The 25,079-nt window shown below is 43.4% G+C and overlaps 1 protein-coding gene across 9 annotated transcripts in view; it reads right to left on the minus strand.

The window, feature by feature from the left end:
- The window catches only part of FMNL2 (formin like 2), a 344,784-nt gene that overhangs the window by 318,316 nt on the left and 1,389 nt on the right, over positions 1-25,079 (minus strand). The gene's annotated exons all lie outside the window — the stretch shown is intronic.

Consider the following 25,079-nt stretch of genomic DNA (forward strand, 5'->3'; position numbering starts at 1 on the left):
TTACAGGCATACTATAGATACCCCCCCAGGTATGAAATTTAAAGGAATATTACACTTTTATTGTTTCACTTTAATCATTATTAAAATCACTGCTGCCAAAAAAACTTCAGTTTTTAAAACTTTTTTTTGCATTGATACATGTCCCCGGGGGCAGGACCCGGGTCCCCAAACACTTTTTAGGACAGTAACTTGCATATTAGCCTTTAAAATTATCACTTTAGATTTTGAACGTTCGAGTCCTATAGACTTTAATAGGGTTCTAAAGTTCACACGAAGTTTAGGTCTGTTCGCAGGTTCTGGTGCGAACCGAACCGGGGGGGGGGGGGGGGGGGGTTCGGCTCATCCTTATTCAGCACTTTGAATGGATGTAGAGAAGAGAAGACTGCCGATAGATACAACTTGCGTATATTTTGGTTGTAACATGACAAAATGTGGAAAATTGAATGGGTTATGAATACTTTTTCAAGGCACTGTAACTACCCTTGTATTGCTCTTGACCACTAGGTGTGGTGGCCAATAGCAAGATGCTGTAAGTGACCAGTGAGTTCTTAGAAAATGTTGGTACATGCACAATAGAGCTTTCTGTGGTTCTGGGCTTATAAAGGTCTGAAAAGGGATACTTAATCTATGTACAGAGTTTAGCTGATGTCTTACAATATGAGTTCAGGACAGGTACTCTTTACAAAAAAACATCTAGAGAGAAAAAAAATGGTTAGAATCAGCCGTTAGAGTAAGTCTAATTTTCTCTTTAGGATGTCTGCAGCCCAGTCTCTCGCTGTGCTTAAGCTCATTGACATGTATACCCCTGTGTAAAGCCTTTCACAAGCCTTGCCCACGCAGATGAGGCCTGAAAGTGAGCAGAAAGAGCTGTGTGAACGGTCATTGTGATACGATTGTCCCATCAGCCCTCCGGAGACACAGAAATGCTGAGTGTGTTGTGTGCAGCCCCAGTCTCATACACATCGTGCTCAGAGACAAAGGAAAATGCAGGGCAACTCATCACTGCCAAGAGCCCTGTACGTGAAGCCCAGATACACTTGGCAGCAAGGAACCTGCAGAGCTGCCAGACTATTCAATTTTCGTTTCTAGCTGCACGCTCCAACACATGTGTAAAAAATGTAACATACAACAAAAAAAAATATGTGTATATATATATATATATATATATATATATATATATATATATATAACTGTATATCCTGCCCAAAATTGTTTTATTTAAATTTTTGATACAACAGGGTCAGGATAAGGACCTCTATTAGACCGTATTAAATGCTGGCCATCATCAGAACCACACATTTCACTTTTTAACATAATATCAGCACCAAGCACCCCAATTTCATACCAACATGGTCCCTAATTCAGAAGGGCCTAGGTGATAAGTAGAAGAAGGGATGGTCATCCTTCATGCCACAAGTAGAAGAAGGGATGGTCATCCTTCATGCCACAAGTAGAAGAAGGGATGGTCATCCTTCATGCCACAAGTAGGAGAAGGGATGGTCATCCTTCATGCCACAAGTAGAAGAAGGGATGGTCATCCTTCATGCAACAAAACCCGCTGTCACAACACTGTGCTGCACAGACTTCATTGTTCTTCTGTCCCTGCCTGGTAAACCAGCAACCTGCATCAGAGTAGTGTAGGTAAGGTATGAATTTTGATTGGTCAGAAAGACTAACACATGACCAGACTTTCTGGCAGAAAATGTCAGACGGAATCATTTCATCGGATATTCCGATCGTGTGTGGGCTTCAGCAGACTTTTTTTCAAAAATTCTGAAGGACCTAGAAATAGAACATGTTTTAAATCTTTCCGACTGAATCAATTCCTAACAGGAAAACCGTTCATCTGTATGCTATTCCGACGGACCAAAATGGGCAGCTATTGGCTACTGGCTATTGAACTTCTTTTTTTTAGTCCCGTCGTAGGTGATCACGTTCTAAATGAACGGACTTTGGTGTGATCGTGTGTAGGCAAGTCCGTTTCAGCGGAACTCCGTCGGAAAGACTATCAGAGTTTATTCTGATGGAAAAACCGGTTGTGTATACCAGGCATTATTGTATTTGGAACACTGCTGTTTGGTTATATAAAGACCGCCATTGGCCTTGGTGAAAATGTTGTTTGAGGCAGAAAAAGACCACTGTGCAGCATCCCCTAGTAGGGATCAAGCTCCTACACTTCACCTGGGAGGTTCTAAGGAGTCGTCCTGAGTTTTGGAAATTTTGGGACCCCACACAGGCTCCATAACTGCTACAGGCACGGGTGCTCAGCTGAAGCCTGCCATGAAAGTCCCATTCACACTAAAACCTGACAATTTTCAGGTGATTTGAAGCATTTTATTTCACTTTTTTTTGGATGTGAACATCTGTTTTTTAAGTATTTTTCACGTTTTCAAGCTTCAGGCATTTTTGTTTTGGCTAATAGAAAACAATATGATCCATGATATCATTTGTTGTCATTGTGCTTATCTCTTCCTGGTTTTAAAGTGTGGTGTTTTGGTGTCTTGTGCTATCAGAGCCCTTGAGCCATGTCCACTAAGTCAATTTCTTCCCATGGCCCCTGTCACTTCTTGTAATGGGCATCACTGGGTCATAGAGGTTCTTGTAGGCCCTCACCAGAAAAGTCTCCACATTCAGCATGACCACATTTACAGAATTTTCCATTTTGTTAACAGGCTTGAGGTTGCTAGGAGGAGGAGATCAGTTGTCTGGTTCAAAAACATGCTAAAGCGCTTATGTTATACATTTTGGGTGCTCCAATTGAAGTGTATGGGGCCAAAAAGTACAGTTCTCCCCCCCCCCCCCAAAAAAAAGCTCATGTACTTCCGACAAGTGGCAGCACAACATGCAGGGCTAATGGAAGAAATAGAACGCTGGATAGCCGCACTCCAAAAAAGTTCACCTATATCTCCAAAAAAGTTCACCTATGGATATCAGCTATGACTAAGCACCATATATGGTGTGAAACACGTCAGACGTGTGCTGTTAGTCTGTATTGCCCTGTGATGCTTTGATATCCATTTTTTAATAAAGGTGAACTTTTTTGGAATGCGGCTATCCAGCGTTCTATTTCTTCCATTATCTCTGTTGCAAACAGAACCAGCACCCTGCCTGATTGTGGAGACAGCTGTTCTTAGGAGAGCTGATCACTTTGGAGTGGTGCACTCCCACGACATGCAGGGCGTTGGACGCATGGATTGCAATGTTTTTTTTTTCTTTTTGAAGCACATAATTAGAGCCTGAGGCTCTAATTGGCTTCAAAAAAGGGTGGGCTTGGGGCACAATGTTCTGTTGGGGCACCCACCCAGTTGTGTGACAACAGCAAATTAATATTCGCTATTGTCTTCCTGCTTGTCCATATTCGCTATTGCCTTCCTGCTTCTCCATATTCACTATTGTCTTCCAGCTTCTCCTCCCAGCCAATCAGGAAGTGGGAGGAGCACGACTGGCTAAGAGGAGAAGCGATCGTATTGGCTGGGCAGGGAGGAGTATTTACAGGAAGATCCTGGACTCGGGAGATAGCCGCCCAGAGCGATCTCTCAGTGCTCTGCATCAACGTCGATTGAGAGCCCAACCGTGTGAGTACCACCAGCAGGGGGGGTCGGCTGGTTTGTTTGCTGCCTCCTGGCTAAAGCACCAGCCCCCACTGATCACGGCACTCAGGTACCATTGAATATTACGTGATGTGTGTTGTCATGCTTTGGGAAACATGCAACAAAATCGCTCAGGTGTGCGAGGAGCATTGCTGGTCCTCCAAAACTGCTATTCCTGATGAGGCTGATAGATTAAAATAAGGTTTGCTGCAAAAAGGAGTGAGGATGTAGATCAGCCATTCTCAACCAGGGTTCCGTGAAACCCTTTGGTTCCTCCAGAGGTTGCTAGGGGTTCCTTGAGCTGTGGCTGATGAACCACCTTTTTGATGGTGCCTACAGAGTTTGAGGTTCAGCTTCACTTAGCAAAGCCAGTAGCATGACACCAAATATCTTTTTAGCTGTCTTTAAGGGTGGCATTCTGAGCACCACTTTAAGGGGGCCGTTTTTAAGGGCCATTGTTCCTATTAACCCCTGATAAATTGGTTTTAGCAAGGGTTCCTTGAGACCTGACATTTTTTTGGGGGTTCCTCCAGGGTTAAAAGGTTGAGAAAGGCTGATGTAGATATTCCAAGCAGCAGTGGACCACTTTTCATTTTATGACCTAAATGTAACAATTTATAAAGGGTGCACTCTAAACTGGTGCTTGTTTATGTAGCAATCTTTCTTTAGAAAACTCATTGAGTTGCCAGATCTACCCACCATCATCTCACTTCTATGGGTACCTTTGTTTCTATCAAGAAACAAATGAGTAAATAAATAGTAAAAATGGCTTTGCTATTGTCCGTCATAACACCCACTGTAGTCCCTCCTTCCCCTCCAACACAACAGTGCCGCTCTGCTTTGCACTCTCACTACATCAACGCGGCTCTGTCTAGTTTCCTTCTATGTAATCATTCCTCCATTGTATTTAACAGCAATTCTAATTGCCTTTCAGACACTTTTCATCAACGCTATAAATAATTATACTTCTGTAACCGGTATACCACCGACTACAGCCAACGAGTCACGCAAATGTGGCACCGCGATGACTAGTAGCTCTAAGAATTCACAACACAAACAGCATTTTCAACAAAGTGGGTGCTTAACGCAAGAACAATAATCCCTTTCACTGGAGTATTTAGGATTAAGCTTGTGACTTTCTACTGGACTCTCCGCAGCAAAATTAGTAAAACATGCAGCTAGAACTAGTATTTACTAAAGGCCAGTTAAAATCACATGCATCCAGTGCGTTTCTTTTCTGCCTCAAAAGCGCATGGAAATAGGTGAAATGGTTTCCAATGGCATAATTCACACCACTGTGGTCAGTTCCAGGGCTTCCCAGTTCCAGGAAAAAAAAAAAGAAGTAGAACATGCTGCATTTTTCCTGCACTGCAACGTGGTAAAATGGATCAAAAACCCACCGGAATGCACTGGAATGCATTAAAAATGCATTGGACCCCAGTCCAGTGCAAAAAAAAATAAAAATAAACAGGAGATAAGCAGAAAAAATCATCTGGAATGCGTCTAGAAATGCATCCAAAATGCACCGGAACGCGCCAAAAACATGTTAAAAGCGTGCATGCTGAAATGCATCCAGAACGGATCTGCAGTGCATTTTTGTGGTGTGAACTAGCCCTAAAAATTATAATATAGTGGTAATAAAGACCGATGATCATATCATTTGATCTTGTGTTTAGGTATTATTATGCATAATACATACGATCAGAAATTCTGACGGAAAAAGTCTGATCGGATTATGTTGTTGGAAAATCCGATCGTGTGTGGGCTCTCAGACTTTTTCTGTCGGAATTTCCAACGTAAAAAGTTTGACAGCTGGATCTAAAATTTTCCCACAACAAAATCCGATCTGACTTTTTTTTTTTTTTGGAAAGGTAATGACTATGGCTGCATTCATAGCTTGGCATTTTGAATCACAGGTAGATTTGCGCCGAGGGGTGAACGACAAACTGCAGAACACATATTTGATATGCCATTCATTTAAATGGCACCTAATATCACGATTTGATTCTGCCGCAATTGTCGCACTGCAATCATGATGACCCACTACGTTTGAAGCATGCCAAAAGTAGCTCCTAAACATATTTTGGCCGACAAACTTCATGTGATGCGGGTTGCTGCCATTGCAGCACGATTTATCGTGCGACAATCGTGGCAGAACCACACAGCGATTTTAGGTGCCATTCAAATGAATGGCTTATAAAATATGTGTTCTGCAATTTGTCATTCACACCTTGGCGCTTTGAAATCGCGGGCAGAATCGTGGCTAATCTGCTCATGATTCAAAACGCAGAGGTGTGACTGCAGTTTTAGTGCTCAAGTACACGTTTTTTTGCCAAAGCTCCTAAACACAACTCCATAAAAGCCATTGGTGTTGATTTACTAAAGGAAATTGACTGTGCACTTTGCAAAGTGCTGTTGCACGCTGCGAGAGCCGTTGCTCCAGAGCTTAGTAAATGAGGAAAAGCTCCGCTGACCCCTATCATCCAATCATGTGATAAAAAAAATGCTGTTTTTTAAATTTTCCTTGCACGTGATTGGGTATTCTTTGCAAAGTGAAGCTTTATCTCATTTACTAAGCTCTGGAGCAACTGCACTTGCAGAGTGCAATTGCACTTTGCAAAGTGCACAGTCAATTTGCCTTTAGTAAATCAACCCCTATGTGTCCACACATAGGCTTTAGAGTTTAGAAGCTGCTGCAGTTAGGGGAGGTTCAACCTTCCTCAATCACCGTCTCCTGAATGCGGAAAAATCGCGTTCCGGATAGGAACGTTTCGCTGCAAATTCCCGGTAAAATCGCATCACGGTTTTGTCGCTTTTTGCATTTTACCCCAGCTGGTGGTCAACCTAGTCTGTGTGTACATGAGCCCATTGGGGAGATCTAAAGGAAACAACAGGAGGCATGAGAAAATCTCTGTTGTGAGTAAAAACTGGCCACCAGAACCAATTTTTCCATTGTAAGATTTCCTGTAACCTTCTATTCTGGTGACAAGTGTAACATTTTGGATTTCCCATCACTTTCTCTCCCAGACGCACAAAGACTAGGGGCCAGTTCACATCTGTGCGGTTCGAATAGGCACATTTTACATGCGTTTTTACTAGCTGTGCATGCAATATATCATGCATTTTCATGAAAGTGCATCAAAGATGCAGCAAGCACGAGTTTTTTTACACAACGCACATAAAATGCACAGATGTAAACGGGGCCTATTAAAAAAAAAGGTGATTCCCCCCGATGCAGCAGCAACAACAATAGCAAGCGCAGGGGGAATAAAAACTTGACAGAGGTTCTAACTCTTCCACACTCTATCCAAAATACAAATAGGCATTTATTTGCCTATAGACACACTTTAAAAGGGCCCAGGAGAAAAGACAAGATGCATTCCACGCGAATTGCTACACTTTTGTCATGTTTTATTTGCAGTTGAGCCCCTGCTCCTGTGTGACCTATTGGACCTACCTAGCCATATGCAATTAGCATCCCATTGCCATCTAACAAGCAACTTTTCTCAAATAGGAATGATGAAAATTTTCCATTCGGTCAGCAACTGCAGCCAATCGGCTGCAGCACTGATTAGTGTATTCTGACAGTGGGGGAGTCCCTGCTGTGAGAATACAATAACATAGTGGGGAGGATTCCTCCATCCACCTTATTTGTACAGATGGGGGAATACATTCATTTTTTTCTTGCCCAACGGCTGATCGAAAACAATTACCCCTCTATAGCCAGCCTTACTTTCAACAACCAATCAGAGATTTCATTCCACTCTTCTTTGCTGCAGTAAATATTTGGAAGGAGAAAGCTGACTGGTTGCCTTGGGCACCAGGAACTATTCTTTCTACAAACAATTTAGAGGTCCACTGATCCATGAAATGTGGTGCATAACTATGCATTCAATTTATTAGCTTTCTGGTCTCAGGGAACCCCTGTTGAAAATGACTATCTTCAACTCATGATACACTAGTGCGATGGTCAGTAGGGAGGATGCTCCTTACATTTGTGGACATTGGGAAGAATTACCCCCGTTTCAGATAGCTGGTATCAGTAGGAACTTATCTGAGAGGCAAAAATTGCTAATTGCTCAAAGAACTCCTTGCCACCCCTGGAGGAACCCTAGAGTTCCATGCAACCCTGGTTGAGAAATAGTGGACTACTGTCACAAATGGAAAAAAAGAAAGTTCATGAATGGCGAATTAGCCTATATATGACTCTTTGACTTCCAAATTTGCCTCATTCTAGAGGTACTCTGATGTGGGTTTGGCGTACTAAAATGTCAGTTTAACAAGTTTGGACAGACCTGGGAGAGGCTAGGATAGATTGGCTTAAAATTAATCTATCAGGTAACCTAACTAGTAGAACACATAAGGCTGCCACCTGGCCAGTATTCTACCAGTAAACATTGGACTTGTTGCCAGTGGTATTATTAGGAAAAAATAGAATCAGGTATTTTTCCCAGAGAATGTGGCAACCCTGAAGGCCATGTCCCAATAGTGATCCTGCGTCTGGTGGCCTACTTTCCAGCAGCAGTATCCTGCTAAAGTTCTCCAGGGAGAGACACCACACTGATTCAACCAACGAGTGGCACTATAGATGCAGAAGAGTGTTTTCTCTGCTTTTTGAGCAAACCTGTCACTGGTGAGTTGCTGCAAGACACTGGCCTAATGCCGCGTACACGCGATCGGACTTTCCAGTGCACCTGGTCCGGCGAACCAGAGTCCGTCATACAATTCGATTGTGTGTGGGCTCCAGCGGATCTAGAAATAAGACTGGCTTCAAATTTGTCCGCCAGACTCGGCTTTTAGCGGACAATCCGTCTGTGTGCTAGTCCGACGGACTAAAACCGACGCTAGGGCAGCTATTGTCTACTGGCTATGAACTTCCTTATTCTATGTCATCACGTTCGAATCCGTCTGACATTTGAAGTGATCGTGTATGGCCAAGCCAGTTCGTTTGAAAGTCCGGCGGACCTCAGCTGCAAAGTCCGTCGGATTGTCAGCTGGACCAAGTCCATCGAAAAGACCGGTCGTGTGTACGCGGCATAAGAGTACACAATTCCTTGTTGGCTGGATACACCAGCAAGGCCCAATCCATTCTCATTCCTCCCCTCTGCCTGGAAAAAAATCTGGCTATGAGCCACATTTATGTATGTAAGGATACTTTGGGAAAGTCAGCCTAAAGATGCAAGGGGAGAAGAATACATTCAGCCTTACCACCAGTGATGTCACCACCATGGAAGCAGCATCAAGATAACCCTATCAAGTTCATCCTTATACACAGAACAGACCTTTACGGCCAACCTCAGACAGAGGGTGACATAAAGACAGACCGGCCCTCTTCAAAGTACATAGCACATGCTAAACTAAATACTGCGTACTTCACACCTTAGTGAGAACCTGTCTAGACCTCTTTCAGTGTCCTGATTTTTCATGGTAATTATCAGACGATGGCAAGGGTGTATTAACTAACAATGGTATTTTCTTTTCTTTTCACTCAACCAGTAGAAAGACAACTCAATGAAGCACACACCTCCAGTTGCACATGAAGCCCCCCTCCCCTTCCAGTTGACATTCCATCCTGAAAGAGGGGATTAACGCATAGAAGAATAGCTGGTTAGCAGTGCTGAAGCAATCATCAAAATTAGCTTACAAGTGATTTGTCAGCAGAGTGTGCAGATTTCAACACAAATTTACCGCACATTAACAGCCAACGTAGAGGCATTCTCCAACATTTGTGATGTCTGTCGCAAAGCTTCCGATATCCCATGTGTAAAAATGACATTGGGGGTTATTTACTAAAGGAAAATCCACTTAAAAGTGCAGTCGCTGTAGATCTGAGGGGAAGGGGGGGGGGGGGCCGGCATGTGAGAAAAATAAAAAACAGCATTTTAGCTTGCACATGATTGGATGAAAAAAAATAAGCAGAGCTTCCCCTCAGATCTACAGCGACTACACTTCCAAGTGCACTTGTAGTGCAAAGTGGATTTGCCTTTAGTAAATCAACCCCATTGTCTCTATAGCACTTTGCTGGTTTCATTGGCCAGCACAGCAAACAAACTTTTCTTTTTACACCTTAAAATGGGGAAACACCCTCTACTATAAAATCAAAGGGTTTAGCAGGTTTTCAAAGCTAGACCTAAAAAAAAAAAAAAAAAAATGTAAGCCATCGTGTTCCAGAAATCATTGAGTTTTTATGAGCAACCAGAAGATTCAGATTGCCATTAAGTTGGCTCCACAAAATAGTCTGGTGGTGATCTGAGCATTCACTGCAACAAATGAAGGGTTCCCTGTTTCTGTTTCCTGTGGAATGTGGAAATAATGTTACCTAAACAAGTGATTGAACAAATGTTGCCACTGATGACTTTTTAAAAGGTGCAATCAGTGGGCTGTCATCCCGATCCAGTCTTCACTACCTAATGAGATGCTGACCATGGACAAGCACTCTTAGCCCTTGTACACACGGTCGGACATTCCGACGGAAAATGTCCGATCGGACCGTGTTGTCGGATAATCCGACCGTGTGTGGGCTCCATCGGACTGTTTCCGTCAGAATATCCGACCGACAAAGTTTTAGAGCTGGGCTATAAAATTTTCCGACAACATGATCCTAAAATAACTCTTGACTTGATATACAAGCGATGTCTTGATCTACAAGTAGCGTCATGTCACAACTGAGTATAAAAGAGAGGCGCCTCTAAGTGTAGCAATATGGTTACATTTAATGAAGGTACAACATTTAGGAACTCACATGGTTGATGATTAAACCTGGCACATCTACATATGCAGGAATATGGGGTAAAGCTGTCCACATAGACCATCCCCCTCACTGCCACTGACATCATCCTTTCTACACTGCGCTCCATGAGTGGTTCAATCGCTCTCCTGCAGGGTAGTCTTCCCGGTCACGATTGCAGACTGACAGCGGTGAGAGCTGGCGGTTTGGGGGATGGTCTATGTGGACAGCTTTACCCCAGATTCCTGCATACGTAGATGTGCCAGGTTTAATCATCAACCATGTGAGTTCCTAAATGTTGTACCTTCATTAAATGTAACCATATTGATACACTTAGAGGCGCCTCTCTTTTATACTCATGACGCTACTTGTATATCAAGACATCGCTTGTATATCAAGTCAAGAGTTATTTTAAAATGTTGTTTGTCTTGAAAAACACTCTCAAACCAGTTTTATTGTATTATAATGTAGAAAAAACAAATACATTGTAAATCCAGTTATGTGGGAGCAACCACGTGAGCTTGTAAATGTTGTGCCTTTATTAAATGTAACCATATTGCTACACTTAGGCCGCGTACACACGGGCGGATTGTCTGGCCAACTAAGTTCGTCAGACAATCCGACAGACAGTCCGTTCAAAATTTGCATGAACGGACTTGCCCACACACGATGAACAGACAGTCCGCTGAAAGCTTGCGCGATGACGTGTACAGCACGTACGACGGGACTAGAAAAACGACGTCCTATACACTGCAATGCAACCTTCGTCCGTGTAAATCCTTTCTGAGCATGCGCCATACTTAGTCTGTCCAAATTGCCTACACACGAGCGGACTGTCCGCTGAAACCAAGTTTGGACGGACAAAACCAAGTTTGAACGGACAAAATTTCGGAAATTCCGTAAGACTTTGTTCGTCAGACAGTCCGCTGAAAAAGTCCGCTGAAGCCCACACACGAGCGGATTGTCCGCTGAAACACGGTTCAGCGGACTAAGTTGGACAGACAATCCGCCCGTGTGTACGCGGCCTTAGAGGCGCCTCTCTTCTCTTTTATACTCTGGAGCTCCTGATAGATTTTGCTTCTAATCCCATTGTGGAGGCTTCAATTTCTTGATGGACATTTTATGGTTACACAACCTATCACATTGCTATAATATTTTTATATGGACTTTAAAGGGGTGCTCCAGCAGGGAAAAACATTTTTTTAAAGTCAGCAGCTAAAAAAAAAGTAGCTGCTGACTTTTAATAATGACACTTACCTTTCCAGGGCGCCTGCAATGTCGGCCGCCCGAGGCCGACCCGTCCCTCGGCTCTCGGGTTCCAGCGCTGCCATCCTCACTAAGGGAAACGGGCAGTGGAGCCTTGCGGCTTCACTGCCCGTTTCCTACTGCGCATGTGCGAGTCGCGCATCGCTTTGTGAATGGGATGCGCTGTGTTAGGAAACACACAGTTCCCAGACCACAGCGCGCCCCATTATCTAGAAGACAACGGCGAGGAGGAGAGAAGACCGAAGATCACCGTGGAGTAGGAACAGGCAGATTAGGAAGACTGCCTAGCAACAGGAATTTCTGGTAAGGTAAAAAAACAATTTTTATTTTTTTAAAGAATATTAATGCTGTTTTCTTTTTTAGGGTGGCCCTGTACTTTAAACTGAAGAAGGACTTATGAATGCAGTAAATGGTTGTGGAACGAATCATCTGAGTTTTCATTATTTCTTATAGGGAAATTCGCTTTGATATACAAGTGCTTTGGATTATGTTTCTGGAGTGAATTTTGCTCGCAATGCAAGGGTTTACTGTGCTTCTTTTGTGTAAATTCAACACCCTCAGTTAGCATTTTAACAGCCGAGATAGACGGGTAACATTGGTAATTCTGGTGAGGATACCTCACCGCTAAATTCCTGGAAAGGTATAAGAAACCAGCATGTGTTCCAACTTGCCAGCAATCATACGAAACTGATATTACTGTTTTGGATAAGGTTGACATCTAATTTTCAAACAAAGCAAAAAAATTTGATCACCGCTGACAAAAATGAACCTTTTTATGAAATAGCAACTTAATTTCCCAAGAGATGCAGCTTCCTATTTCTTCATCGTGACTTAGTTCTGCTTCTGGGTGGTCCAAAGCATGCCTTTCCCCAATAACACAGCCACCGAAAAACTGAAAAGGTCTACTAAGGATTGCAGAAATCTGGAGCCCACTTGGTTAATCAGGACCACGCAGCACGTGACTATTCAGAGTGTGAATTTGCCAAGCTGTGTATATGCTCAGAGAACGATATTTGTTTTACTAATGAGACCCCAGCCACATCTGAACAAACACGCCACTGGGTGAGCTGGGAAAACTTAAACTACCATGTTAATGGCACAGCAGTGATGATTAGGACAAGAACTGAACACAACAATCTGGACAAGTGACCATCACCACCAATAAAAAAGGTTAAGTCTGATGCGGTGTGGGATTCGCATCGATTCCTGTGCGTTCCCCGCACCACATCACAATCGCACTTTGTTCGTGCGAACTGCTGCAGGTGTCATTGTTAAGTTAACAACACCCCAAAAACGGTTCGCAAAACACAGTGCGATTGGCAGAAATGGATCACATGGATGTGAATACCCATGCGTTTTGATTCCAGTGTGGCAAAAAAAGGTGCGTGCCTTCAAGCTCAAATGTTCATTGGTCACTGGTTGAGTTTCTCTAACGCTGGCATCCCTACTATCCGGAGTGCCAATGGGGCTCTACACCTTAGCCAGGAGAGGCAACACCAAGTCCTTTTGGCCAGGGTGGATTTGATTTAAAGCGGAGTTCCACCCAAAAATGTAACTTCCGCTTTAAGGGAAGATGACCCCCTGACATGCCACATTTGGCAAGTCTTTTTTTGGGGGGGGGGGGGGGCAGCTACCCTTTAGAGGGTTCCAGCTCCCACTTCCTCCCGGCGCACCGCAGCACCGGAAGGGAGATCATCACTCCCCCCTCCCTCTCAGCAATCATCTGGGACATGTTACAGGTCCCAGATGATTACCTGTCCAGTCACAGACGCCACACGGCTCGTGCATGCGTAGTGGGTGCTCAGCTGTGAAGCCACAGCTGGGTGCCCACGGTTACAATGCCGGCACCGCAGAGAGGAGGGGGAGAGGAGCAGGGCTTCGTTCCCCAGCATCGCTGGGCCCTGGGACAGGTAAGTGTCTGGTTATTAAAAGTCAGCAGCTGCAGTATTTTTAGCTGCTGACTTTTAATTTTTTTTTTTAAGCAGAACACCGCTTTAAATCGTGATTTAAATCACTAGTAAAAAGGCTTGATTTATATCAACTCAATTTAAGTCATAATTTTTAAAGAGCAACTGTCTACAAACATGTCTTGCATAGACGCGGTCGCACAAAGTTGACGGAAAATCCAATCGTTCAGAACACAGTGATGTAGAACACGTACGACGGGACTATAAACGGGCCAGTAGCCAATAGCTTTTGTCTCATAATTTATTCTGAGTATGCATGGCGGAATTGTCTACACACGATCGGAATTTAAACGATCGGATTTTATTGTCGGAAAATTTTAGATCCAGCTCTCAAACTTTGTGTGTCGGAAATTCTGATGGAAAAAGTCAGATGGAGCCCACACACGACACCAAGATCCGATCGCACGTTTTCCGTCGGAAAGTCCGGCCGTGTGTACGGGGCATTAGGCTTACCTCCTAAATGTGTTTGGGCGATATCCCCTGTATCAGCATGTATCGACGCCATTGGCACATGTGCACTGAAGCAACGGCTCGCTCATGCCGTTGCTTAGCTGCCGTGCGGTTACCGGACCAGTGTACGGGGACCGCTGCAGCAGCTTCAATCTAAGGTGAGTATTGCCCTCTGAAAAGTGATCCGGACGCAGATCAGAGGGCACTGCAAGTCTAAAAGAGCACTTAGGTCCCCATCTTCCCTGCATACATACATATACTAGGAATTTGGACATTAGGCAATAATACTACCAACATTTCATTGGAGCGTGGGAAGAAACCGAGGTAAGCACAGGGAGAACATGCAAACTCCATGCAGATGGTGTCCTGATGTGATTCAAACCGGGGACCCCAGTGCTGTAAGGCAGAAGTGCTAAATAATATATTTGGTAGGAGATTAGTTAGATAAGACTGATTAGAGTTGATTTACTAAAGGCAAATAGACTGTTCATTTTTGAAAGTTAAATTGCACTCTGCAAAGCTCTGGAGCAACTGCTCCAGAGCTTAATAAATAACAGAGAGCGCTGCTGACTTCCATCATCCAATCATATGCAAGCAAAAATTTTGTTTTTGTCACTTTCCTTGCACATGATTGGATGATGGAAGTCAGCAGAGCTCTCCATTATTTACTAAGCTCTGGAGCAACTGCCCTTGCAGAGTGCAACTGCACTTTCAAAAGTGCACAGTCTATTTGCCTTTAGTAAATCAACCCTAATGTCTCCATGTATATCTTTTTGAAAATAACTTCCTTTTAAAGAGGAAGTAAACCCTGATGGGTTTTACTTCCTCTTTGTTTCCCTGCAAAGGTAAAGCATAAAGGGCTACTATGCATCACATAGTAGCCCATTATGTGTCACTTACCTGACACAGGTGCCAGCGATGTCACCGCTGTCCCCTCTTCCACGGAGCGTCCATCTTCTTTCCAGGCATCGTGGCTCCGTTGCAGTGATTGCCACGATGATGTCACTCCCGCACATGTGCAAGGGTGCCGCCACTAATGGCATATCGGCGTTAGCAGCAGTATGCTCAGTGCGCCTGCGCACCCGCTGTCTACGGCGCCATAGACAGCGGTGCCCGTTTTTTTGCAAATATCTCCTAAACCGTGTAGGTTTAGGAGATATTTCTTAGAACTATAGGTAAGCCTTAATCTAGGCTTACCTGTGGGTCAAAGTGGTCTGTAAGGGTTTACATCCACTTTAGACAATATTGAAAATCTGATCCCACACATCCATAATTCCAGTCCAGGTCTAGTGAACTGTGTGACTCCTTTATTTAATGGGAAGTTAATAAGTCACCAGGGCAGTGAGAGTTGACTTGACATTGAGGAATTCTCAGCCATTTGCAGGGTGTTTGCCTCTCTGAATAACTAAGGAGTGATTGGATTTACATGTGAATTGTACACAGAATAGTAGCTGCAAACACCAGCAGCCATGTGAGCGCTTCTATGACGGCACCGCCATTCTATTAATGGAAAATCAGAACACGCTTGGGGCCCTCAAAACTGTACAAAGGAAAATTGCTGTTGGTTCTCACTGTAGGGAATAAGCTACTCAGATTTATTAAAGTGGAACTAGAGTATAAGCAGGACCAACTAATGACATATGACGCACTATGCCACTATCATTAAGTGCCCCTCCACACACCCGGGGGGGGGGGGCGGGGTGGTAGAAACAGGCAGCTGAGTAGCGGTTTTACTACCCTCTGGCTGCCCACCTCCTGAATCCCAACATTACAACCTGAAAGGGTTGTACGCATGCAGTGTATAACAGGGCTTCAGAGTATAACAGGTGCCACCGCCTGTCACACTCACCCATTGAGATCAATTGGGCCACACCTCAACTACAAGGGAAACGCTTAGCTCACGGTTGCAGTGTGGTACTGCAATGCAAAATTACCATTCATCAATAAAAAAACATTTTTATAAACAAATGATGATGTAAATACTGCACAAGCCCCTTCTTTACATCAGAGAGTGCCAACAATGCACCCCCCTACTGTACACCGGAGGATTTAAACATTAACCCCCTACTATACACTGGAGGATGTAAACACTGCACCACCAACCCTACTGTACAACAGAGGATGTAAACATGGCACACTCTATACTGTACACCTGGGAATATAAACACTGCACCACCCGACTGTACACTGGAGGATGTAAACACTGCATGACCCCCTACTATAAGCCAGAGGATGTAAACACTGCACCAACCCCTAATGTACACCAGAGGATGTAAACAATGCACCGCCCCCTAATGTGCACCAGAGGTTGTAAACTATGCACCGCTCCCTAATGTATACCAGAGGATGTAAACAATGAACTGCCCCTAATGTACACCAGAGGATGTAAACGATGCACCACCCCCTAATGTACACCAGAGGATGTAAACACTGCACCACCCCCTAATTTACACCACAGGATGTAAACAATGCACTGCCCCCTAATGTACACCAGAGGATGTAAACACTGCACCACCCCCTAATTTACACCAGAGGATGTAAACAATGCACCACCCCCTAATGTACACCAGAGGATGTAAACAATGCACCGCCCCCCTACTATACAGCACCAGCCTCTACTGTACAGGCGGTCCCCAGGTTACAAACAAGATAGGGTCTGTAGGTTTGTTCTTAAGATGAATCTGTTTGTAAGTCGGAACAGGTACATTTTTTAACTGTAGCTGCAGCCATAAAGACTATTTTTAAGCTTTTTGGATTGCATAGGAAAGGGTTATCATCACCCCTGTAACTGTCTGCGCCCCTGTTCAGAAGATTTCACCTCACTTTCCCAATGACAATTGGATTTTGAAAATTTTGGGTTGTTGTGGAAACAAACCTTGGTGATAAAGCTTCAATGGAGACACCTTTTTCCCATAATAGTTCTTACAGGAGCGAACTTCCCTTCCTAGGAGTAGATTTCCTCTCACTTCCTGTTGTCTCCCTCCGTTTGTAAGTAGGAGTCGTTTATAAGTCGATGTTTGTAACTAGGGGGCCGTCTGTACACAAGAGGATGTAAACAATGCACTAGACTACAACAGTACAACAGAGGATGTAAACACTGTACCATCCTGCTACTGTAAACTGGAGGTTGTAAACACTGTACCACCCTGCTACTGTACACCAGAGGATGTAAACATTGTACCAGTCCTTACTGTGCACTGGAGAATATAAACACTGCACCGACCCCCGCTGTGCACTGGAGTATGTAAACACTGCACCAGCCTCTACTGTGTCCTGGGAGATGTAAACACTGAACCAGCCTCCTACTGTATACCATAGAACGTAAACACTGCCCCAGCCCCTACTGTGTGTCCTGGGAGATGTAAACACTGCACCAGCCCCCATAGAGACCAAAGTGTTCAAACCACACTTGTCACTGGATAAATGCACCTGTTTAGATTTACAGTTTAGCAGGTCTTTGCCTTTGTTTCTGGAAGTGTAATTACCGCCTTTACTAAGAAAGAATTCATCTATTATTGAGGTGATTAGCACTGCCAGGGGTGCTTAGAACAAACACCTGTTATTTCTATTGTTTAAACTTAAAAAAAATAAAAGAACTGCAATTGTTCAAGAACCCCTGGCAATGTTATAGTTTGTCCCAATCTGTCACCGATCGTTTTGCAAGGTAGCTTGATCTGCACATAATAGTAAAAAAAAATCAATAGACATAATGGGGTTTATTTACTAAAGGCAAATAGACTGTGCACTTTACAAAGTGTAGTTGCCCTCTGCAAGTGCAGTTGCTCCAGAGCTTAGTAAATGAGGCAAGGCTTCACTTTGCAAAGAACACCCAATCACATGCAAGGAAAATGAAAAAAGAAATGCATTTAGCTTGTACGTGATTGGATGATGGAAGTCAGCAGAGCTTCTGCTCATTTACTAAGCTCTGGAGCAAGTGCACAGTCTATTTGCCTTTAGTAAATCAACCCCATTGCAAGCCATGGCTCTTCATTTCAGTTGCACTTATAGAGATGAATGCTGATTTCTGGTTGTTAACGTTTTCTTGCAGTGTCATTAAATACTGTATGTTCTCCATCAGATTTACAGTATAAAAGCTACACTGCGGGCAAATGGCTAAATACACAGATGATATACAGTACATAATGTATGTAGGTGTTGTTTAACCTGTCAAGTTTGTACTTCTGTCCATACAGTCATGGGATATATACAGCTCTGCCACAGAATAGCCCTGTCAAGCAGAGGAAAGGACCTGATATTTCTCTGCTGAAACTTCACTTCCATCTATACAGTAGTGAAAGGAGAAGCACTGATTAGTTCATCTCTCTGTTATTCTGCTCTCTGCTCCTATCAGCATGCTCCTCCCACCTCAGCACACCCGATTGGCTCCTTATGCTGCTTCTACCTTCTTCTCTATGAGCTCTGCTGTGCAGACATCATCACCGCTCCTCTCCACCCTGAGCAGGAGACACAGATGACCAACAATCCTTCAAGTACTGGTTTCTGCAGAGACTTCAATAAACAATTCCTCTATTTTGTGGTGTTCAGTGGCGAAGGCAGCAGGAGAGGTAAGTATTTAACTCCTTAATGCTGGTCGTATACATCAGCAGCATGGCAATGGGTTTTAGCATCAAGCTGCCACCTACACGCAAACAGCTCGGGTCCCTTGTTTAGGCTTGGATCACACTCACTTTGTACCCTGCCACCCCACACCCACACACACACAGTGACTGCACTGTCACCAACAGCTCTTTCTCACTGTTGGGACAAGCTCCCTGCTCATGTGATCACCGTGGCAGCCAATCATATGACTTGGAAGCAAGGATGCACTGATACCATTTTTTTTAACAACAAGTACCGATACTTTTTTTTTTAGTACTCGCCGATACCAATTGCCAATATGCACCGCAGCTGTTTTGTTTTCACTTCAGCTGTCAGCAATGGTACAGAGCATTGAAAGGTTTACAAATGAAATAAATATATTTTTTTTATCTATCATTTTGCGCTTTTTCAATGTAAAATGTGTAAATATATGTTAATATATATATGTGTAAAAATATTCACTAACAAAGCAAACAAAATTTTTTTTTAATTGTTTATCGTTTATAGAATAGATGTGAACAAAAAAAAAGCAGGAAAATAATTAAATGGAAGATAATAGGGAGTTAATTAAGGCTGATTAAAGTAAATTAAGGGTTAATAAGGGGTTAAATAGAGGAATATTTGTTCATCCCTTTGATCTGCAGATGAAGAAACAGAAAGATTCAAAAAGAAACAATATTTCTTTTTATTATAGTGTTTCAGCAGCTGAGCAATGTTGTTAATAAACATTGCCAATGTCCTTTTGAAAACTGTCCCCCATCGTATAGTGTCCGCCCTATACTGCACTTGCGCAGTACGGAGGAGAATGGAGGTGCCGAAAGTCTCCAAAGATGAACAGCGCCTGAGCACTTAATAGTACATTCTGCCCTGAGTCCTGGTTCAAGCCCCACCATCAAAGTGGACATAGAGTTAGAATAAAAATATTTTGAGCAAAGCGAGGCCGTGCCCGAAGCGTGGCAAGCGAAGCGAGCCTGCGAGGGGCCCTGTTACGAAGTGCTGTTTTACAACATCGGGAGCCTATGGCTGAATGTACCATTCATCTTCGGAGACTTTCGACATCTCCTTTTTCCTCTGTACTGCGAAAGTACTGGGCCTGTGCAGTATAGGGCGGACACTATCTGATGGGGGGAACACTTCTCGTCAGAACACCGACTGCTTTTTTTTTTTTTTGACAGCTCCAATTACCAGACTTCTTTAACACTTCAGCTGTCAACAGGGGAAACCCACTGACACCTCAAAGAACCGAGCCTGAAAGTATCGGTTTCAGGTATCGTCACATTTGGAGGAGTACCGATACTTGTGCAAATACTCGGTATCGGCACCAATACCGATACTAGTATCGGTGCAACCCTACTTGGAAGCCCATATGATGCCCAGTGTTACAAACTTTTAAAGGACAGCTCCTGTTGGCTGGAAAGGATCAATTACCTCTTGCAAAGACATCTGCTTTGAGGAGTTGAATTTTTTGCACCTTACTTTAAGGATCACAAGAAATGACTTCTTGACTACTGTTTATCAGTCAAACAGGGACTTGTGTCAATTGTTTAATCAAATATGTTATCTTTATAGTTTGTGGTTACTATAAAATACAGGATCAACCTGAAAGTGAGACTCAGGTCTTCCGCTTCCTGATAACTTTTGTAATAAATCCATAAAGTAGAGAGCCGCAGGTGACCTGAGTGCCATGGTGTAACAATGCAAGGTACCTGGGTGAGAAGCGTGAAATGCAAGCTGCCATTCTGTGACTCATGGATTACATACTACTTCTAGGGTAGTGACATCCCATGCAAGGAAAACACACAGGTTCCACTTCACTGCTACAGAACTCATAAAAGTCCTGATATATGTCCTGGAAGCTGGAAGCTTCCATCTGCTACTTCTCATACAGGTGCCTTGCTTTGTAACATTGTTCTTTTAAATTCAAATACTGTTCTTCTGGCAAATGGAGCTCTTTGGACACCTGTCAGGGGAGAAGTGTGTGGACTGTCATGGATGGCTTCTTGGATGAAAATGGGTCAATAAATAAGAAAGTGGGTCAGGAGGTGGGCTTTCAAGAGATTCGGTCACATTGCCCTTAACATTGCAAACTGACATTTCATTTCATTTTCAGTTGATGATTGGAATGTGCGGACTAACTAAGCAAAGCACTGACAACTGAAAGTAGCTCTCTAGACCAGGCTTTCTCAACGTTTTAACCCTGAAGGAACCCCAAAAATATTTTTTATGTCTCGAGGAACCCTTACTAAAATCAAATCATCAGGGCTCAATAGGAACAATGCTCCTTATATTAGTGGTCAATAGGGAGAACGTCCCCCATAAAGTGGTGTTTAGAATGCCGCCCTTAAAGTGGTTGTAAACCCTTAACAACACACTTTGACCTACAGGTAAGCCTAGATTAAGGCTTACCTGTAGGTCCAAGAAATATCTCCTAAACCTATACGGTTTAGGAGATATTTGCCCGAAGACAGGCACCGCCGTCTACGGCGCATGCGCCGTAGACGGCGGCGCACAGACGCACTGAGCACGGCACTGTCAACGACAAAGATGCAGTGCGTGTTGGCTCCCGTGCGCATGTGTGGGAGTGACGTCATCGCGGCTTCGCAGAATGACAGCGGCGGAGCAGCGAGACCCACCGAGAAGATAGATGCGCCGGACTACAGGGGACAGCGGTGACTTCGCTGGCTCCTGTGTCAGGTAAGTGACACATAATGGACTACTATGCAATGCATAGTAGTCCATTATGCTTTACCTTTGCAGGGAATGAAAGAGGAAGTAAACTCATCAGGGTTCACATCCTCTTTAAAGACAGCTAAAAAGATATTTAGTGTCATGCTGCTGGCTTTGCCAAGTGGTCCTGAACATTGAACTCTGTAGGCATCATCAAATAGGTGGTTCATCAGCCACAGCTCAAGGAATCCCGAGCAACCTCTGGAGGAACCCCAGGGTTCCACAGAACCCTGGATGAGAATGGCTGCTCTAGACCATCCTGAATGATAAATAAATACAACAAAATAATAATAATACAACAAAATCTGAACAAAATCTAAACAGTGATTCAAAGGTATGCATAGGCGTATCAAAACAACACAGGCGATGAATACTATTTACAAACTTTGGAATTTAACTCAAACAAATGTAACAAAAATTAGAGTCGCTCATTAAACCTCTGGGAATTACACAATGGGGTTGATTTACTAAAACTGGAGAGTGCAAAATCTAGTGCAGCTTTGGTTGGTTTCTATGCAGAGCTGCACCAGATTTTGCACTCTCCAGTTTTAGTAAATCAACCCCAATGTCAATCAGATACAGAGCATGATCCCTATTTACAATTCGATACAGTACACAATCCTTCTTTACAATTTGACACAGACAGAATGCTTCCTTATAATCATATAATAGGACACAATCCATCTTTACAACTTGATACAGTACACAAGCCTACTTTACAATTTGATATAGTACACAATTCGATACAGTACACAATGCTTCCATACAATCAGATACAATACACAATCCTTCTATACAATTTGATACAGTACATAATATTTTCATACAATAAGATGCAATACACAATCCTTCCATACAGTTAGATACAGTACACAATCTTTCCATAAAATTTGATACAGTACACAATTCTGACAATTAACTACACAATCCCTACTGTCAATTTTTATACAGTACACTATCCTCCCTGACAAGTACAGTACAGGTGCCCTGCTGTCACTCAGTTACAGTACCCAATCCCTTCTTTCAATCAAATACAGAACATAATCTATCCTGACAATTATTACAGTAAAAGATCCCTCTTGTCAATCAGATACTCAATTTTTTTTTGTCAATCAGATACAGTACACAATGCTTCCTTACAATTCGGTACAGTACACAATCCCCTCTGTCAATCAGATACAGTACACAATCCTACCTGTCAATCAGACACAGTACACAATCCCTCTTGACAATCAGATACAGTACACAATCCCTCTTGACAATCAGACACAGTACACAATCCCTCCCGACAATCAGACACAGTACACTATCCCTCCTGACAATCAGACACAGTATACAATCCCTCTTGACAATCAGACACAGTACACAATCCCTTTTGACAATCAGACACAGTGCACTACCCATCCTGACAATCAGACACAGTACACAATCCCTCTTGACAATCAGTACACAATCCCTCTTGACAATCAGACACAGTACACAATCTCTCTTGACAATCAGACACAGTGCACAATCCCTCCTGTCAATCTGATCCAACACACTATCCTTCCTGTCAATGGCATACTTAATTCACTGTATAACTGCTACTCCATCCAGGATCTTAAGCTTGTACTCAGAATTACAAACACTTCACAGCAATCATCTGGATCAGAGAGCAAACATCAAGTGCAGCCATACTCATTAAACAGGCTCAAAGTTAATATTTCATAGACCACAATAGACTGAACACAGATGTCACCCCTCCTCCCAAATTCCTACCAAGTGCTTATTTCCACCTGGATCAGATACCCACTGCCCCCCCAAACCAAGCTTCACTTGAAAGGAAACCGTTCCTAATAGAGACATGGAGGCTGCCATTGCCACTTCTCATTCTGCAAATGCTAGTCCTAGCTGTCACATTTAAACTCATGCTTTGATACTTTGTGTCCCTTACATGGAAGAAGTGTGGAAATAACTAGTAGCAGAAAGCCACGATTAACTGGACTTGTTCTGAAGATATTTCACCACTCAACCAAGAGATCATCAGATTTGAGCCGAGGAAGCTACATGAATTAGCAGAGAAACATTTCAAACATTACAGAAAAAGTCACCTAAATATGACTACTATTAGCTATACAAATCAAGTCTGACTTTCCTCCAACTTTCGAGCATCTTTCTTAACCTTGTTAGAATGGAGGAACCTTAGAAAGAACTTTCCATTTTCAGGGAACCCCTGCTAATAATTACTGTATCTACAGTTCACTGTACATTAGTGCAAAGGTCAGCAGTAAGAATTCTCCTTACATTGGTGGCGAGTGGGAAGAATGCGTCTTACATTGGTGGTCAGTGAGAAGAATGTTTCTTACCTTGGTGGTGAGTGGGAAGAATGCGCCTTACATTGGTGGTCAGTGGGAAGTATGGTCCTTACATTGGTGGTCAGTGGGAAGAATGTTTCTTACATTGGTGGTCAGTGGGAAGTATGGTCCTTACATTGGTGGTCACTGGGAAGAATATAGCTTACATTTGTGACTAGTCAGAAGAATACTCCTTACATTTGTGTTCAAAGGGCAGAATACTTCTTTCTATGACTGTCAGTCAAAATACCACTTACATTTGTGGACAGTAGGAAGACTTCTTCTTACACTGGTGGTCAGTGGGAAGAATGCTCCCTACATTCGTATTCATTGGGAAGAGTGCTCTTACATTCCTGGTCAGTGGGAAGAATGTACACTGGTGGTCAGTAGAATGCTCCCTACATTTGTTGTCATTGGGAATACTGCTCTTACACTGGTAGTTCAGTGGGAAGAATGTTTCTTACATTGATGGTCAGTGGGAAGAATGCCCCTTACATTTGTGATTTATGGGAATAATACCCCTTAGATTTGTGGCCAGTGCAAACAATGCTTACACTGGTGATCAGTGAGAAGAATGCCCCTACATTGGTGGTCAGTAGGAAGAATATAGCTTACATCTGTGACCAGTAAGAAGACTTCTTCCTACACTGGTGTTCAGTGGACAGAATGCTCCTATCGCCTTCAGTAGGAAGAATGCCCCTTACACTGCTGGTCAGTGGGAAAATACCACTTACATTTGTGGACAGTAGGAAAACTTCTTGTTACACTGGGGTCAGTGGGAAGACTACTCATACACTGGTGGTCAGTGGGAACAATGCTCCCTACATTGGTGGTCATTGGGAAGAGTGCTCTTATATTGGTGGTCAGTGGGAAAAATGCTCCCTACATTGGTGGTCATTGGGAAGAGTGCTCTTATTTTGGTGGTCAGTGGGAAGAATGCTCCCTACATTGGTGGTCATTGCGAAGAGTGCTCTTATATTGGTGGTCATTGGGAAAATGCGCCCTACATTGGTGGTCATTGGGAAGAGTGCTCTTATATTGGCAGTCAGTGGGAAGAATGCCCCCTACATTGGTGGTCATTGGGAAGAGTGCTCTTATATTGGCAGTCAGTGGGAAAAATGCTACCTACATTGGTGGTCATTGGGAAGAGTGTTCTTATATTGGTGGTCAGTGGGAAGAATGCCCCCTATATTGGTGGTCAGTGGGAAGAATGCCCCCTACATTGGTGGTCATTGGGAAAAACACTCTTATATTGGTGGTCAGTGGGAAGAATGCTACCTACACTGGTGGTCATTGGGAAGAACGCTCTTATATTGGTGGTCAGTGGGAAGAATGCTACCTACATTGGTGGTCATTGGGAAGAACGCTCTTATATTGGTGGTCAGTGGGAAGAATGCTACCTACATTGGTGGTCATTGGG

Source organism: Lithobates pipiens, unplaced genomic scaffold, assembly GCF_037356315.1.
Source record: "Lithobates pipiens isolate NorthernLeopardFrog02 unplaced genomic scaffold, aLitPip1_a1.2 Scaffold_22, whole genome shotgun sequence".
Taxonomy (NCBI): Eukaryota; Metazoa; Chordata; class Amphibia; order Anura; family Ranidae; genus Lithobates; species Lithobates pipiens.